Raw genomic sequence first — 16156 nt, 5'->3', positions numbered from 1 at the left:
TTGTTGTGTGACCCTTAGTCAGAGCAGCCAGAAACTGTGATTGCCAGAACAGAAGGATGGAATGTATCCAGTTTTAGAGATGTGCTGAACTAAACCAAATCAGCGCAGAGCAGCTGTTAAAATATTAGCTTGTTTGCATACAGAGCAGATGTTTTCAGTATCTCACAATTGGCTGAGTCACATAGGCATACCTAGATGAAGAGGAAGAAGAGATGGTGGGGTTTCCATAAGCATTTCCACCATTCTGAAGGCAGACCAAATAAGATGAGAATCAATGTATGCATAGTATAAATGAATTAAAGATGGAAAGGGAAATTTCTGAAGTGGAAACATGAGGAGAAATTCTTGCTTTATGAAAAATCCTTTGACAGGTGGAAGATTTAAGCTTAAATATCAATTTAACTGATAGAATTATCCCAGGACTATTCTTTGACACACCATTTTGTTTTATGTAATATGGATGGCATAGGTCAGGGGTCAGCAACCCACGGCTCTGGAGCCGCATGTGGCTTTTTCATCCCTCTGCTGTGGCTCCCTATCTCTGGCTGGCTCCACAAGTGATAGGGCTTTTGATTAGGGAAGGTAGAGGAAAAAGGCTGCCACGCTAGGAGAAGACTCTTTGGGGGGGGGGGACTTCCAGTTGGCTCCAGAATTGGACAAGGGGCTTCCGTTTAGGTCCTTTGTGGCTCTTTGAGTGTTTAAGGTTGCCAACCGCTGTCATAGGGAGCAGCCACGTTAGGGATGGAGGGTTTTTTTTTTAAAAAAAGTTTGGCTATCATTTGGCTCATGACCAAATTACAAGTGATTTCATTTCCTTGATACACAAGAAGGCTTCACTGCGAGATTTCTGAATCTTGGCAAAAATGAGGAGTCAATCTTCGGCTGAGCTTAGGAACCCATTTGCATGGTGGAGAAAAAAAATCTCAGATACTGTGGCCACATCATTCCACCTGTGATAAAAAATATCGAACTGTGGTGGTTTTTGTGCACGGGGTATGCGCACAGAATCTGAACCTCAGATTCAGGTGACCTACAGACCAGTGGTTGAAACAGTTTGTGAGCTAATCATATTTTGTGAGCTAATCAAATTTTATTTACGTTCATGGGATGTATGCCATTTCCTTCAGGAATTGAAGGTAGCATATATAACATTCCCTCCTATTTCACAGAATCATTCAATTCCAAGTAGGCAGAGGGATTCAGTTGGGGGGTGATCACCTCAGTGGAATATTGTATATGATAACGGGCTGTGAGAAGAATAACCTTGAGAGACAGGAGGAAGTCTGCAGCCTAAAACACAATCTAAAAAAAAAAAGAAATCTGTATCCAAAGAGAAGAATGGGATAGTCAAAGCACCTCAGAACTGGCTCTCCCCAAATACCCTGAAATGTAAAGGCAGGAAGGGGGCGGGGGGGGGGGAACCCTTTCAGACTTATAAAATTATGTTACTGTAGTATCTTAGAATAAAAGTAGCATTGGTATTCTTGGTTTGGTTTCCTGGTCTGGACTACCCTGAAGAGCTGACATATATATTACTAAGTGGACAGATGCATTTTGTTTGTTGCACACAATAGCTGAGGATTTTTTTCTTTTAGACTTGGGTAGCAGAAGAGGAACATCTAAAATACTGAAAAACTCATATAATAATTGGAGATTGATGGAATCAACATACTTAGGCAATGCTGATAAATGTTCCATAGTAGAAATTGTTCTATACTAGAACATTTAGTCCATCGTTAGTATGAACTTTCTCTTTCTTACTGTAGCACATTCAGCAGCACGAGAAATGGAGAGGACGTAGGACTGACTTTTCAAGAGAAACGACATCCCTCCATGGGGTGTGGTGGCCTCTGAGTGACAGTAACAATTCTTAGCACAATTAACATCAGACCTTGGTGAAGACTCACTGACTTTCATTTGCCTTTGGGCTCTTACAACAGTCAAGGAGCATATATTGAAGCAGAGCACAGCAATTGATTTCCCCTTCCTTTGTCAACTTTCCTCATCCTCCCATCTCCCAAAATGCTGCTGAATACTTTATATGCAGCGTCTCTGTAAATTCCCATAAGAACTGCAAAATATTCATGATGGAAACTTTTTGAAATACACGTTTACAATGGAATAATTATATAATTATTTGCTTCTTGTTAAGTCCTGAATTAGGCCGAGTTACATTTTCACAGATTGTATATCACCTTTTTCCTAATTTAAGTTAAACGTGTTTCACCCCTTACAGTGTCTCTGTCTACATTACCTTCGTAAAACATTCAGCTCATGTCTAATTTTCTACCTCCAGAGAAAAAGGAAACACTTCAGTGTTAGAGTTCAGAGGAATTGAGACAAAGGGTCTTTTTGCCTTTTAGAAACTGGGGATTAACAAATGACATTTATTGCTGAGGTGGGAAGGAAGAATTTGTATTAGCTTTCACTGGAGGTAATCTAACACATATGGATTTTTTTTCTTCAAAGGAAATAAACATTACTTTTGCTAATTAATTTTAGATTGGCTCTATCAGGAATGTACTGAACCCTTGAGGACTCTTTGAAAAGCCACAATTCAGTTTGTGTCTTCAGAATCATAGGAATCATATTCTTCTGTGTTTACAAAAAGAAATATCCAACAAAAACTGAAAAGATTTGCACAGACCATTCAAATTCTACCTTGGAAAAGGCTAGAAAATAGCTAGAGTTTTATTTAAATGTGTTCTCTAACTGCTGGGTGGAGCAAATAAAAGAAGCATTAAACTAGCCAGAGTCGCATTCTGCCAATGATTTTTGTACTGATAACTTTCCTGAAAAGATGGATATGCATATCAGCACAATTACTTTCAGTAAAAGTTGTTAGAGCAGTAAGATCATTGAAGATAAACAAAGCTGCAGGGTTAGAACCAGTGGTGGGATTCAAATAATTTAACAACCGGTTCTCTGCCCTAATGATTTATTCCAACAACCAGTTCAACGCATTTCTCAGAAATTTAACAACTGGTTCGCTCCAAAGTGGTGAGAACTGGCTGAATCCCACCACTGGTTAGAACAAATCACCAGCAATTTTAATTGAAATTGGTGGGACCACCATGGTCCAAAAGCGGAATGAATACTGGTGACAACAGTATGTCCCAGCTGAGTGGAGGAATGATCATGAAAGTACTAAAGAAAGGTAACACCGGTGATTGTGATGACTGGAGAGGCATTGACATCATTCTTAATGCCCAGCAAGATCTGTATTGTCTTGCTCAGACAACTCCTTCATGGTGTAGATGAAACTCTGTGTGATGAACAAGCTGGCTTCCTCCATGGAAATCAAATTGTGATCTGTTATTCATGAAACATAACATTATTGAACACTGCTTTCAATTCCAGTGACCAGTGTTGATCAATTTCATTGACTCCCAAAAAAGCTTTGGACAGCATATACAGAGGGTCATGGAGGAAACTATCAGAAATTATGGCATTGCCCACCAATATATCAATATTTTTTGAAGTCTGTACCTGAATTTCACTTCCTGTGTAAGGATCAACAAGGACACTAGGTTTTTAAGCCTCATCACTGAAGTTCAAGATTACTGTATGTTCTATCACAATTTTTGTTCCTTCTGATTTCGAACATGTATGAGAAGACCACAAACTAATTGAACTTTGAAATTCCATGGAAAGATAGTTCTAGTTTACAGACCTTGACTTCATACACTGATATCACACTAGCAGAAACCAGGGTAAGTCTGTAAGACACAATTGACAAACAGCAAACAGAGGTCTCCAAAATTAGTCCACAGTTTAGTATCACCAAAGCAAAGGGGATACAAATGAGAAATGTGAGAAGAACCAAAGCTCCTTGTCAGATGGAGACACATCAAGGAAGGAGAGCACTTTGCCTCTCTGGAAAGTACATTTTGTAGCGATGGAAATGCGGAGGTGAGCCTCAAATCCAAGACAGGGCAGGGGAGGGTATCATTTCAATCACCTCTAATAATGCCTCAATGCCTCTATTGTTTGCAATTAAAAAAGATTTTGACGAACGTTCAGCAGGCTACAATTATTACTAGAAATACTAGAATCTAGTATTAACAAATGTGCAATTTTAAAAAGAAGAAAAAAGTTGACTATGCTCTACATCAGGTTTTTCCACAATATATATTTAAACTGTAAGGATCCACGAGGCTCTATTTTTTCCTTGACTTATTTCAAGGAGTAATAAATAGAAGCCCAATTCAGGTGTACCGTTTAACCTATGGAAAGTTAGGGACGTTAAGGATAGGCCTGCATGGACCAGCCTAATTCCTCTTAAATATACCTGTGTTCCTTTTCATCCATATTCCTGTAGACTTGAATACAGTCTTGTAAATCAGACCTGGATGGATCATCAAGATGTTCTGCAACTAAAAATATAGAAAAAGTAATAAATCCATATTTAGGAGATCAACCTGAAAGGCCCTTTGGTTCTTATGCCATTTACTTGATAGCAAAAAATTAATTTGACCATGAAGTTTAGATAATTCTGTAAAAAAAAATACATTTTCCCTTTAAATGATCTAGTCACTGCATGTTCACATGATATAAAATTGAGTAATTTAAGAATTCGGGAAGCGAAAACCCTTTTCAAAATGTGGTTTTGAATTCTTTCAAAAGGCTCACTTCTTTTCTGAGAAGGTACTCTGCATACATCGTCATGCCATTTTAATTGCTGTCTAGTATTATAAATAATAATTGCTTAGGTTCATCTGCTTGGGGAATTCAAACAGCTTTATTAGCAGAGCACTCCAAAACTGGGAGATCTTTGCAGATTTAAAAAGGAATATACAAAGAAGTGTAGAATTACTTCTCGAGACTTCATCAAAGGCATATTTGAACTGTTTAATCTGTCTCTCAGTTAGTCTTATGCTTCCCCCTCTCTCCCCCCTCCCTTTCCCTCTCTCCCCCTCCTCCCACTGTCTCCTTCCCCCTCTCTCATGTATGTATGAGTTATTTAGACTATCTGAGAGCTGAGGATGAAATATTTCTACCTTAAGTGACTGGAAAACAATGAAATTGTGAACTTAGATCATTTCCAAGTAGAAAGGAAAAGAAAAATGGTGGTATTAGGTTTTTTTAAAAAAATATGTGTCTGCCAGGTTTCAGATCAACAAACTTCTATTTGAAAAGCAAGAATTATAATCATTATTATAGCTTAAGGTTCAATATGGCCTCTCCTCAATACATTCTACTCCATTGATTTAAATTCATGATGACAAGAAGTTTTGCCTTGACATAAAATATAATATTCAATTTCCTATATGCTATATTGTAGTTTTATAATAGTGCTTTTTGCAGAACTATGAGGCGGGAAGAATGAAAGAGCTATAGTTTCCTAACACTCAAATATGAAGCAATTAAGAGTGTGATATTATAGTTTTTCCTTCTCCAACTCATCTGTTTTTGGCCAATATTTTATAAAGTTATTTCCATAGAAGTAATTTGCTCTTATTGGATGATGCCAAGATTTGCAATATAAAAAGATGACAGCATTATAGAATCATAAAAATGCTGCCTTGAGTAGATCCCAATTCCTGTAGAATACACAATGTTTTGCCTTAGCTTTAATACTGACAATATTCAACTTTTCCTCCTGGACACAACTTTCACAGCTATCCACAAATACCCAGGGGTGACCTCCCTCTTCCCCTTCAGGTGACACACTTCCATGTTGTCCCACCAAAATTTCCATGTGGTGAATCTTTGCTCAAAAACAGAAATAATCCACAATTCATTTTTTCCATGTCAATCTTCCTTTAACCCATAGGATGTTTTATTGAAAGGCAAGCTCGTCATCCTCAGAAAAGAACAGCATGTTTGAAGTCAACCATGACACAATCTATTTGTTATTCCCTTACACTTTTGTTCTGCACTGCTTCTCTTTCCTAAGGGTACGAAGGTTAATAAATATATTTACTTTAAATTGAGTCTTGTTGAAAATGACAAAAGTTTGAATACTGCTGTCATGTGCATGTCACTTATTAATGCTTAACATAATTTCCCACTGAGCTGTCTTTTTCTATTCCTCTTATCTCTTTACCAAATGCAAATGAAGTAATTATCTAGTTAAATTCTGAACAGCATTATTCATTTGAGAAATCTGTACTTTGAAGTGCAAAGGAAGCGTTTTCCCCCCCACCTTTGGCACTTTACAATAAACTCATTTTGATTTAAATTGATTGCTGTGGGATTATCTCGGAGTCATTAAAATATTGCTGTATTGACATTTGCTAATGTCTTTAATTAGCAATTTCAAATTTCAAGGTTTGGTATTAAACATGCACAGATATGACTTCCTATAGCCAGTGGATTACACCAAAAACAATACATTTCTGTCAGTGAAATTAATTCTGCTGTTCATAAGATAACACGTGGTGTTTTTTCCCCCCAAAGATCTCTCTCCTGGCAGGAGATGTTGTTGCCCAGTTCCTATTACAAAGCTTTCTCAAGAAAAGCTTCAATGCTATGGGCAGATTTACTGATACAACATTAAAATGTCCAAATGATATTTGTGCATAGCAGTAAACCTGCCTTCCTAGTCTATTCTGCAACTAGATTTTTTTTCTAGAAAGCTGCTTTAGGGAAGAAGGCTGAATCTGTGGCTCAAGGCCGCCTCCAATCTCCTATATGAGAACGAGCTATGAGCGAAACTGACAGTGTGAATTTCTCATCCAATGAACCCAAATTGTATACAGGCTAAAATTAGTTGGTCTGCTCTTAGCAAACTACAGTTCTTCACATTTTTCCTAGCCAAGAGCAGCACATAGCAAATATCAAGTAAAGATTTAGTAGTCTCTGTTATAGACCACTGATGTGTCCAAAAAGCGTGGAGAAGCTTTAGTCTTGGAAAACGTTCCATTCATTCTCAAGTGCAATGATATTGAGAGAAGGAATGGGGCCCCCTAGAATCATGGAGGGACTCATATTCTAGAAGGCTCATGACATCTTCTTTGAGATATTCACTAGGTTTTCTGTGCAGGTACTCATGCACACAAACGCCTTTTACCGGAAGAGCTCCTGAAGCCTATGGACATACACCTCAAACAAACCAATAGAAAACTAACACGTTGTTCCCAGCAACGCCTGCCTCTGTCTTTGCCTCTAAAATGGACACCTAACATCAAAAACATCATCAAAAAAGCACAACAGAGAATGTTCGTTCTATCCCAACTCAGGAAGCTCAAACTGCCCAAGGAGCTGCCGATACAGTTCTACAGAGGAATCATTGAGTCTGTCATCTGCACCTCCATAACTGTCTGGTTTGGCTCTGCAACCCAACAAGACAGACGGAGACTTCAGAGGATAATTAGGATTTAAAAAAAGAACTGCAGAAAAAAGAATTACTGCCAACCTGCCTTCCATTGAGGAACTGTACACTGCACAAGTCAAAAACTGGGCCATGAAAATATTTACAGACCCCTCATATCCTAGACATAAATTGTTTCAACTCCCTCAAAATGATGCTATAGAGCACTGCACACCAACTGGACGCAAGAATAGTTTTTTCCCCGAACGCCATCACTCTGCTAAACAAATAATTCCCTCACCACCGTCAAACGCTATTCACTAAGGCTGCATTATTATTACTATTAGTCTTCTAATCATTCCTATCACCCTTCTCTTCCCACTTATGACTGTAACTTTGTTCTTCCTGAGCGGCCTGGCTGACCTCCATTGTGCCCTATGTGCCCTTTTCTCTGCCCTATGCGTTTTTGGATCAGTGCGGAAGGCAGTTCCTCCTCCTCTTCGTTGGCCATCTCCCTCTGCAAGAATTCTCTTTTGGCCGGCTGTTCAGAGCCATTAATCAGTTCCTGATATGCCAGGAGTGAGCTCCTCCTCCCTTGAGCTGACTTCTGCGGAGGAATGTGGGGAATCGTCCCAGAGAGACATCACCATAGGATAGTTAGTTCAGTGAATTAGGGAGGTATCTATCTGAGCTACTTTTGAAAGTTATCTAGCCATTTTAGAGCTGAAATGTTTTGCAGAGTTGCAAAGTAAGGAAGATGCTTGACAGAAATATGCAGGAACCATTATCTAGATCAGTGTTTCTCAACCTCAGCAACTTTGCAACGTTTGGATTTCAATTCCCAGAATTCCCCCAACCAGAGACTAGGAGAATTCTGTGAGATTGAGTATCACTGACCTAGATAATCGCTCCTGCACATTTCCACCAAGCAGCTTCCTTACTCTGCAGCTCTTGGTCACAGATACTATAACCATTGACATTTTCCTAGCCCTTTGCTATGTGAGAAGAAAATGCTTCCTTTTCAGTTACCCTTGGTTATTGCATTTTTGTTAAGCTTAATGTTTTTTTTAAATCAAAATTGGAGCATGGATCTGGAAAGAGTGAAATTCTTTGTGATCTCGCAGAGCATTAGACTTGCCAAATTCCAGGAGCTGCTGTAAAACATTCTATTTTACAGGAAAATCTAAGTATGGGCAGAGTCTGTTATTCAATTTAGAATTTTATCTTCCAGGGTCACATTAAAGATGAATAAGGGATGCTTTACTATATTTAAGAGATAAATACAAAACATTGACTCTTATGCTACGCCAGCATTTCTGCAGGAAGTTCTGTGGCCAAAAATACAAATTTTGCACTGGGGGAGTTTTGACTCTCCAACAGGTGTCAGGTGTTCTTTTTAATTAAAGAAAAAAACACTCTTAATCTACCTTAAATATATGTTGTTAAGATATTCAGCAAGCACTGTTTGAAAATTGTATCAAAATTATGTCTTCTGTCCTGATATTTTTACTGATTAGAGGGGGACGCCATTCACCGAATCTTGCATGAATGGCTGAAAACACTTAAAAATAGCAGACTGGAATTAATGTCAGAGTGATTGTGGAGTCACTGTGTGTGATTAAGGTAGTTATATAAATTTGGTTAATAAATAAATGATTGCGGAATGATGTCTTGGGCATAGGGACAGGATAGTTTCAATTGACAGAAATTTATCTTGAACTTTAAGGACCATCAGATTCCCTTCCCCTCTCCATATCTTCCCACATTAACTGTAACTTACTAGATACAGATTTAGTTTAAAAAATGTATCAATTTTTAAGAATCTTCATTACTTCTTCATATATTACTTAGTAGGCATTATAAGATATGAAAATTGCATGTGCAAAAGAATTAGGAAATTCACTATCTGGAGAGTAAACCATTCCACCGATACTATTGGGAAGCTAATTTTGGTTCCAATCACTCTGAAAAATTTTTTAGTTCATTATTCTTATTATTATTCGCAACAACAGAATTATATCACAGCGGCCTGTTGTTTCACCGGATTTAGCACTGGTTACTAGTCGGGCCCCACCCAGGGGCCTAGGATGTTATAACATATTTTCATAATATACGTGTAGATTCAAGCAGTGCAGCTTTTTGCATTTGACTGATGGTGATTTTGTCAATTTTAACTGTTTTATATGTAATTCCAGTGCTTTTGGAATAGCACCCAGTGTGCCAATTACCACTGGAATTACCACTGCTAGTTTGTGCCATAGTCGTTGAATTTCGATTTTTAAGTCCTGGTATTTTGCGATTTTTTCATGTTCCTTCATGTTCCTTCTCGGCGACCCTGCTATCACCTGGTATTGCGATGTCTATGATTGTGACCTTGTTTTTCTCAACCAGTGTGATGTCTGGTGTATTATGCACCAGTATTTTGTCTATTTGTATACGGAAATCCCACAAGATCTTGACCATCTGATTTTCGGTGAATTATTATTATTATTATTATACAATTGTATCACAGCGGCCAGTTGTTTCGCCGGATTTGGCATTGGTTACTAGTCGGGCCCCACCCAGGGGCCTAGGACGTCGTAACGTATTTTCGTAATATTCGTGCAGGTCCAAGCAGTGCGGCTTTTTGCATTTGACTGCTAGTGATTTTGTCAATTTTTACCTGTTTTACGTGTATTATTATTATTATTATGCAATTGTATCACAGCGGCCAGTTGTTTCACCGGATTTGGCATTGGTTACTAGTCGGGCCCCACCCAGGGGCCTAGGACGTCGTAACGTATTTTCGTAATATGCGTGCAGATCCAAGCAGTGCGGCTTTTTGCATTTGACTGATGGTGATTTTGTCAATTTTTAACTGTTTTAAATGTAATTCCAGTGCTTTTGGAATAGCACCCAGTGTGCCAATTACCACTGGAATTACCACTGCTGGTTTGTGCCATAGTCGTTGAATTTCAATTTTTAAGTCCTGGTATCTTGCGATTTTTTCATGTTCCTTCTCGGCGACCCTGCTATCACCTGGTATTGCGATGTCTATGATTGTGACCTTGTTTTTCTCAACCAGTGTGATGTCTGGTGTATTATGCGCCAGTATTTTGTCAGTTTGTATACGGAAATCCCACAAGATCTTGACCATCTGATTTTCGGTGACTTTTTCAGGCTGATGTTCCCACCAGTTTGTTGCTGTTTTAATATTATAATTTTTGCACAAATTCCAATGGATCATTTGTGCTACTGAATTGTGCCGCAATTTATAATCAGTCTGCGCGATTTTTTTACAGCAGCTGAGTATGTGATCAACAGTTTCATCAACTTCTTTGCAAAGTCTGCATTTGGCATCATCAGAGGATTTTTCGATTTTGGCCTTAATGGCATTTGTGCGGATAGCTTGTTCTTGCGCAGCCAGGATTAGTGACTCTGTTTCTTTCTTTAATGTACCTGTTTTTAACCATAACCAAGTTTGTTCACTGTCCACTTTATCTTTTATTTTTTCCAGAAATTGACCATGCAGTGCTTTGTTCTGCCAACTCTCCATTCTTGATTTTATCACATCTTTTCTGTATTCTTGTTTTGTCTGTTGGGCCTTCAGAAGATTTTTGTTCTTTACTTCGATTAATAGATGTTCTTGAGTGTCTTTTAAATAATCAGCCAGTGCATGTTTTTCTTCTTCAACTGTTTGCTTCACTTGTAATAATCCTCTGCCACCTGATTTTCGGGGCAGATACAGTCTATCAGTATCACCACGTGGATGTAAACTGTAGTGCATTGTCATTAGTTTCCTGGTTTTTCGGTCCAAAAGGTCCAAATCAGCTTGTGTCCAGTTAACTATGCCAGCTGTGTATCTTATAACTGGTACTGCCCAGGTATTTATGGCCTTGATTGTATTTCCACCATTCAATTTAGATTTCAGAATTTTCCTAACTCTGTTGGTGTACTCTCGCCTGACAATAGTTTTTACTTCTCCATGCTTGATGTTATCCAACTGCAGAATGCCTAAGTATTTGTAGGCTTCATTTTCTTTGCATTTAATTAGTTGGCCATTGGGCATTTCAATTCCCTCAGATGCAGTGATTTTGCCCCTTTTTATGGATACAGTGGCGCATTTTTCCATGCCAAACTGCATTGAAATATCGGTGCTGAATACTCGGACTGTATTTGTCAATGATTGGATTTCTATTTCTGACTTTCCATAGAGTTTCAAATCATCCATATATAGTAAATGCGAAATTTTTTCGGCTTTTTTGGCTGTTTGGTAGCCTAATTTCATTTTTTTTAAGATTACTGATAGTGGGATCATTGCGATGATGAAGAGAAGAGGTGAAAGTGAATCACCCTGGAAAATTCCTCGCTTGATATTAACCATTCCGTAGCTCTCATTCCCTACTGCCAACTCAGTTCTCCATTGTTTCATTGCCTTTTCAGTAAAGGATGTAATATTTTTGCTAATGCCAGTTGTTTCTAAGCATTTTATGATCCAACTATGTGGCAGTGAGTCAAATGCCTTTTTGTAATCAATCCAGACCATATTCAAGTTCGTTTTTCTGTTCTTACAATTTTCTAATATCATTTTATCAATTAGAAGCTGATCTTTTGTGCCCCTGCTCCTTCTTTTGTTGCCTTTTTGCTCTACTGGCAAGATGTTGTTTGTTTCCAAATAATCCATCATGTTATCTGCAATAATGCCTGTGAGTAATTTGAAGGTTGTTGGTAAGCATGTTATTGGTCTATAGTTTTCAGGTGTTGTTCCTTTAGTTGGATCTTTCTGAATCAAGTATGTTTTTCCAGTTGTTAACCATTCATCAATTTGGCCCTTTTGTAAAATTTCATTCAGTTGCCTGGCCAATATTGCATGTAAACTGGTCAGATATTTGAGCCAGAAACCATGTAATTGGTCTTTTCCAGGTGATGTCCAATTCTTTACCTTTTTAACTCGATTTTTGATCATCTCAGTTGTTATTTCTAATACTTGCATTTGTTTGTTGCCAATGCTTTTCTCAAAGTCATGTATCCACTTTGCTTCCTTGTTGTAGTCCTTTGCATTTTCCCACAATTCTTTCCAGAATTCAACTGTGGCCTGCTTTTCTGGTTTTTCACTTTTGGTGTCACCATTCATATTAAGACTTTGATAAAAACGCCGTTGGTCTGATCGAAATTGCTGATTTTGTTTATATTGGATGATTCGTGCCTCATATCTTTCAATTTTTCTAGCTGTTGCTGTTATCTGCTGTTTTACAATCTCTACAGCTTCATTGATGTTTCTTGTATCCAATCTATATCTTCTGATTAGCCGATCTATGATTTTGTTGTTTTTAAGCCGTTGCTCATGCATGTTCTTTAAGTTACTAGCATCTGCCCTTAATTTTTTGATTTTTTGTTCTAGACGGATTTTCCACTTTGGCTTTGATGCTTTTTCTGTTGTGTGACTAGGTACTTTAATTTTAATGCCTAGTTCATTAGTGACTATTACAGCTGCGCTGTACATTAACTGGTTTGTTTCCAAGATGGATTCCGGTTCAATTGTTGAAAACACTGCATTAACCATTTTCATGATAGGGGCCAAAATTTTCTTCGGCACAGTTTTTAGTGATGGTAAACGTTGCCTTTCCTCATTAAGCAGAAAATGCTCCATGATCTTATCCTTCAATTCTTTTTGTTTTTGAGTTAGTTCATCAGTTGGTTCAGTGATAACTGGTTCTAGTGGTGGTGATGTTATTTCCTCCCTGAGAGCTTCTTCTGGGAGTTCTACTATAGTGTCTTTAGTTGTGTCTTGAATATCAGTTATTTCCGCTTGTGATATTGTTTTTTGGGTTTTGCAATTTGCCTGAATTTCCTCATGTTCAACTTCACTAAACACTTTATTCCGTATAATAAATCGCCTTTGATCTGCTAGTCGTTGTTCACTAACATTTGAATCTGGATATTGTTGTTTCCATAATTCATACATTCGCTTTAAATATCCTCTTTTTTCTGGCTCTGAGTTGTAGTAACAGGCCATTATGGCACGGTTTTCATCTGCACTATATTTTTGTCGTTTTGTTGGCTGGTCCACTTGTAGCCCACTTGTCGACGGATGTCCAGGGACCCCAACATCCGCCGCGGCCCTTGTTAACCCGCGCGACGACCGATGCGGTATGGAATTCTTATTTGTTTTTTTCACCATATTGTATGGGTTGGCGGGGTTTTTTTTACGGGACCAGATGCCAACCTGATCTCAACCTTCCTCCTTTCTCATCCGGGCTTGGGACCGGCAACGGCGGAGTTATTATTATTATTATTATTATTATTATTATTATTATTATTATTATCATCATCATCATCATCATCATCATCATCAACCACAACAGCAGCATATGTTTTCATAACTCCATCATTTTGCAAGAACTCCTATATTAATAGGCACAATTCTGCCTCCCCCACTTCATAAAAGGAAGTTATTCACGTTAGCATTGAGAATGATCAGTGCCGTAAATCTATTTCCTATTCCAGAAGTCACTTTACAGATGTATAGAGAGAAAATAATCTGAGAGGGACTGAATTAGAATTTTAGAAGGCTGGTATAACTGTTTTCTCAGAGATGACACTTCCACTTAAGCAAAACAAAACAATTAGCCTAGTATATTGATTCATAAATAGTGAACGACTCTCCCATCTTAACTCCTCCTGCAGGCAATGCTGTGCTGAGGCATCCCCAAAAAGAGATGAAATGAACAGCTGCCCTTTGAATTTTGAGATGAAAATCCACAGGCCCAAAACTGTTTAAATTGAAGTGTTGTTATGATAAACCCTTTATCTAGGGATGTCTATCAAGGTCTGATTTTGAAGTTGATTCAACCTCGCTAGACGTTTTCTGACCCTGTTCCAACTAAAAACATTGCATTTTGACTTTCAAAAGTCAAAGGTTAAAATGAAATATTTTGAGGTTGGAACATTTCCAGTAATGTTGGAGGGGCATTGAAATATTTCCACTGAGATGCAGATAAGCTGCTCCAAGTTTGAAATGTTTTGCACATCTTTATATTGAACTGTAAATTGGGCAAATGGAAGCCACACTCAAAAGGTCTTTCCTATTCCCTGTTCTTTTATTCTATCAGTGAAATCCCCCTTCATCCTCGTCCCAACGTTTGGGAAGCCAGGCTCTGCCTGTCCATGCCAGGACAAAGGCTGAATGGTGGAGGAGTAACACCCCCTTAAAAAACCTTGGTCCAGCTGGCCTGGCTGGTAGCACCTCGTAAGGGCCCCATTCCAGGGCTACAGGAGAAGACGGTCAATGGTTTTGAGGGAGGAAGAGGGCTCCCCGCCCCAATGGGAGGTAAAGTGGCAGAACCATCTTCTGGGAGAAGTGAAACTCTGATTACAGACCTCCACTGCCTTGTGGCTACATCCACTCCTGGAAAAGGCTTAAGGAGTCAACCTTGGGGCAAAATCTGGAGCTGGAGCCCCAGAAGCAGTTTGCGACTGTGTACAATCATGTTCTGGTAACTCCTGCGACACAGCTGGAACCCATCGTATCAGCTCTGCCATTCCAATGGACTATTTCAGCGATGTGGAGAGGTGGGATCTGCTTCTTGGATAACAGTCTATCCTCCATATTAATCTACCCAGGCCTCGTTCTGGAGAGGACACGCCAGCTTTGCATACAGCATTGGAAGACCCTTGTTCGGCAGGCTGAGACAAAGAGGCAGTCCCAGAAGCAGCGAAACCTGGGGGCTGGGCAGGGGACAGAATGGATCTGCCCTCGGCATGGAAGGGATTGCCTCTCTCAAATTGGCCTTTTTTAGCCACACCAGATGCTGTTTTAAAACCTCTTTCCAGAGCACGATACCAGAGTCTTTTTAGACTGAAGGATTCCAATGAAACGCCCCTTCGGAGAGCTGAACACTGAGGATTGTGATTCAGAAAATGGGCAGAAGAGGGAAAAATCCCTTCCTCAAACCAAACAGAAAGAAATAGTAATTGTCTGAGATGGACTGAGCTGAAAGACAGAGACTGGCCTAAAGTCACCCAGCTGACTTTCAGGCCTAAAAGAAACTTAGGATGTACAGTCCCTCAATTTGTAGTTTAGAATTTTAACCAATGCATCAAATTGTCTCTCAACTAACGACTATTAGTATCCAAGATATAAATTACTACTGAAATAAATTGAAGACTGTGTCTCCTGGAGGAAAATGATTTATTTGTTTTTTTTTAAAATTTATTTATATGGAGTTAAAATAAATGTTGCCCTGTCCAATTATGCCCAATTCTAGGACACGGTGCTCATCTCCATTTCTTGGCTAAGGAATCCATTGTTGTCCAAAGAGATTTTCTGTGGCCATGTGGCCAACATGGCTATAACTAAAGGTGCACAGAACACGGTTACCTTCTCACCAAAGTGGTACCTATATATTTACTTGCTGTTGCATCCTTTCGAACTGCTAATTAGGCAAGATTAGGCAAGTCACTTCCTAGGGCAAGTAATAGGAGCTCACTTGTTGTGCAGAAGTGCAAAGCAAAAATAGTTACACTCATTGCTCTGGCAGGGAGTAGCTTCACCTGCTGCAGAAAAAGGGTTAGTCCCCTGAAAATTAAAGTGGTAGGTGCAGAATGAGCAGCTGGAATCTTTTCCAGGTATTTCTATAACATACGTGAATTGTTTCTCCTACAACATGGAAAAGCTAATCAGTGTGTAAGTCATTGTGGAAAAATAAGTCATTGTAGAATTCCAGGTTTGGATGAAGCTTTGAAGGATCTCACCCGGGACAATAATCCCTCTGCAGAATTTACAGACAGAAGTGGAAGCTTTCCATGACTGTTGTGTTTCTCATGGAGCCTAATAATTGGTGTGCAATTCTAGTGTTTTTGTGCAGCATTTTCCTGTGAGGATTAAGAGGTTCCTTTCCAGCCTTTATGTCAGCCAGCTAC

The sequence above is a fragment of the Thamnophis sirtalis genome, unplaced genomic scaffold, assembly GCF_051295495.1.
Source record: "Thamnophis sirtalis isolate CommonGarterSnake01/CBP01778 unplaced genomic scaffold, rThaSir2_p1.2 scaffold_2, whole genome shotgun sequence".
NCBI lineage: Eukaryota > Metazoa > Chordata > Lepidosauria > Squamata > Natricidae > Thamnophis > Thamnophis sirtalis.
This window is presented reverse-complemented; position numbering follows the sequence as displayed.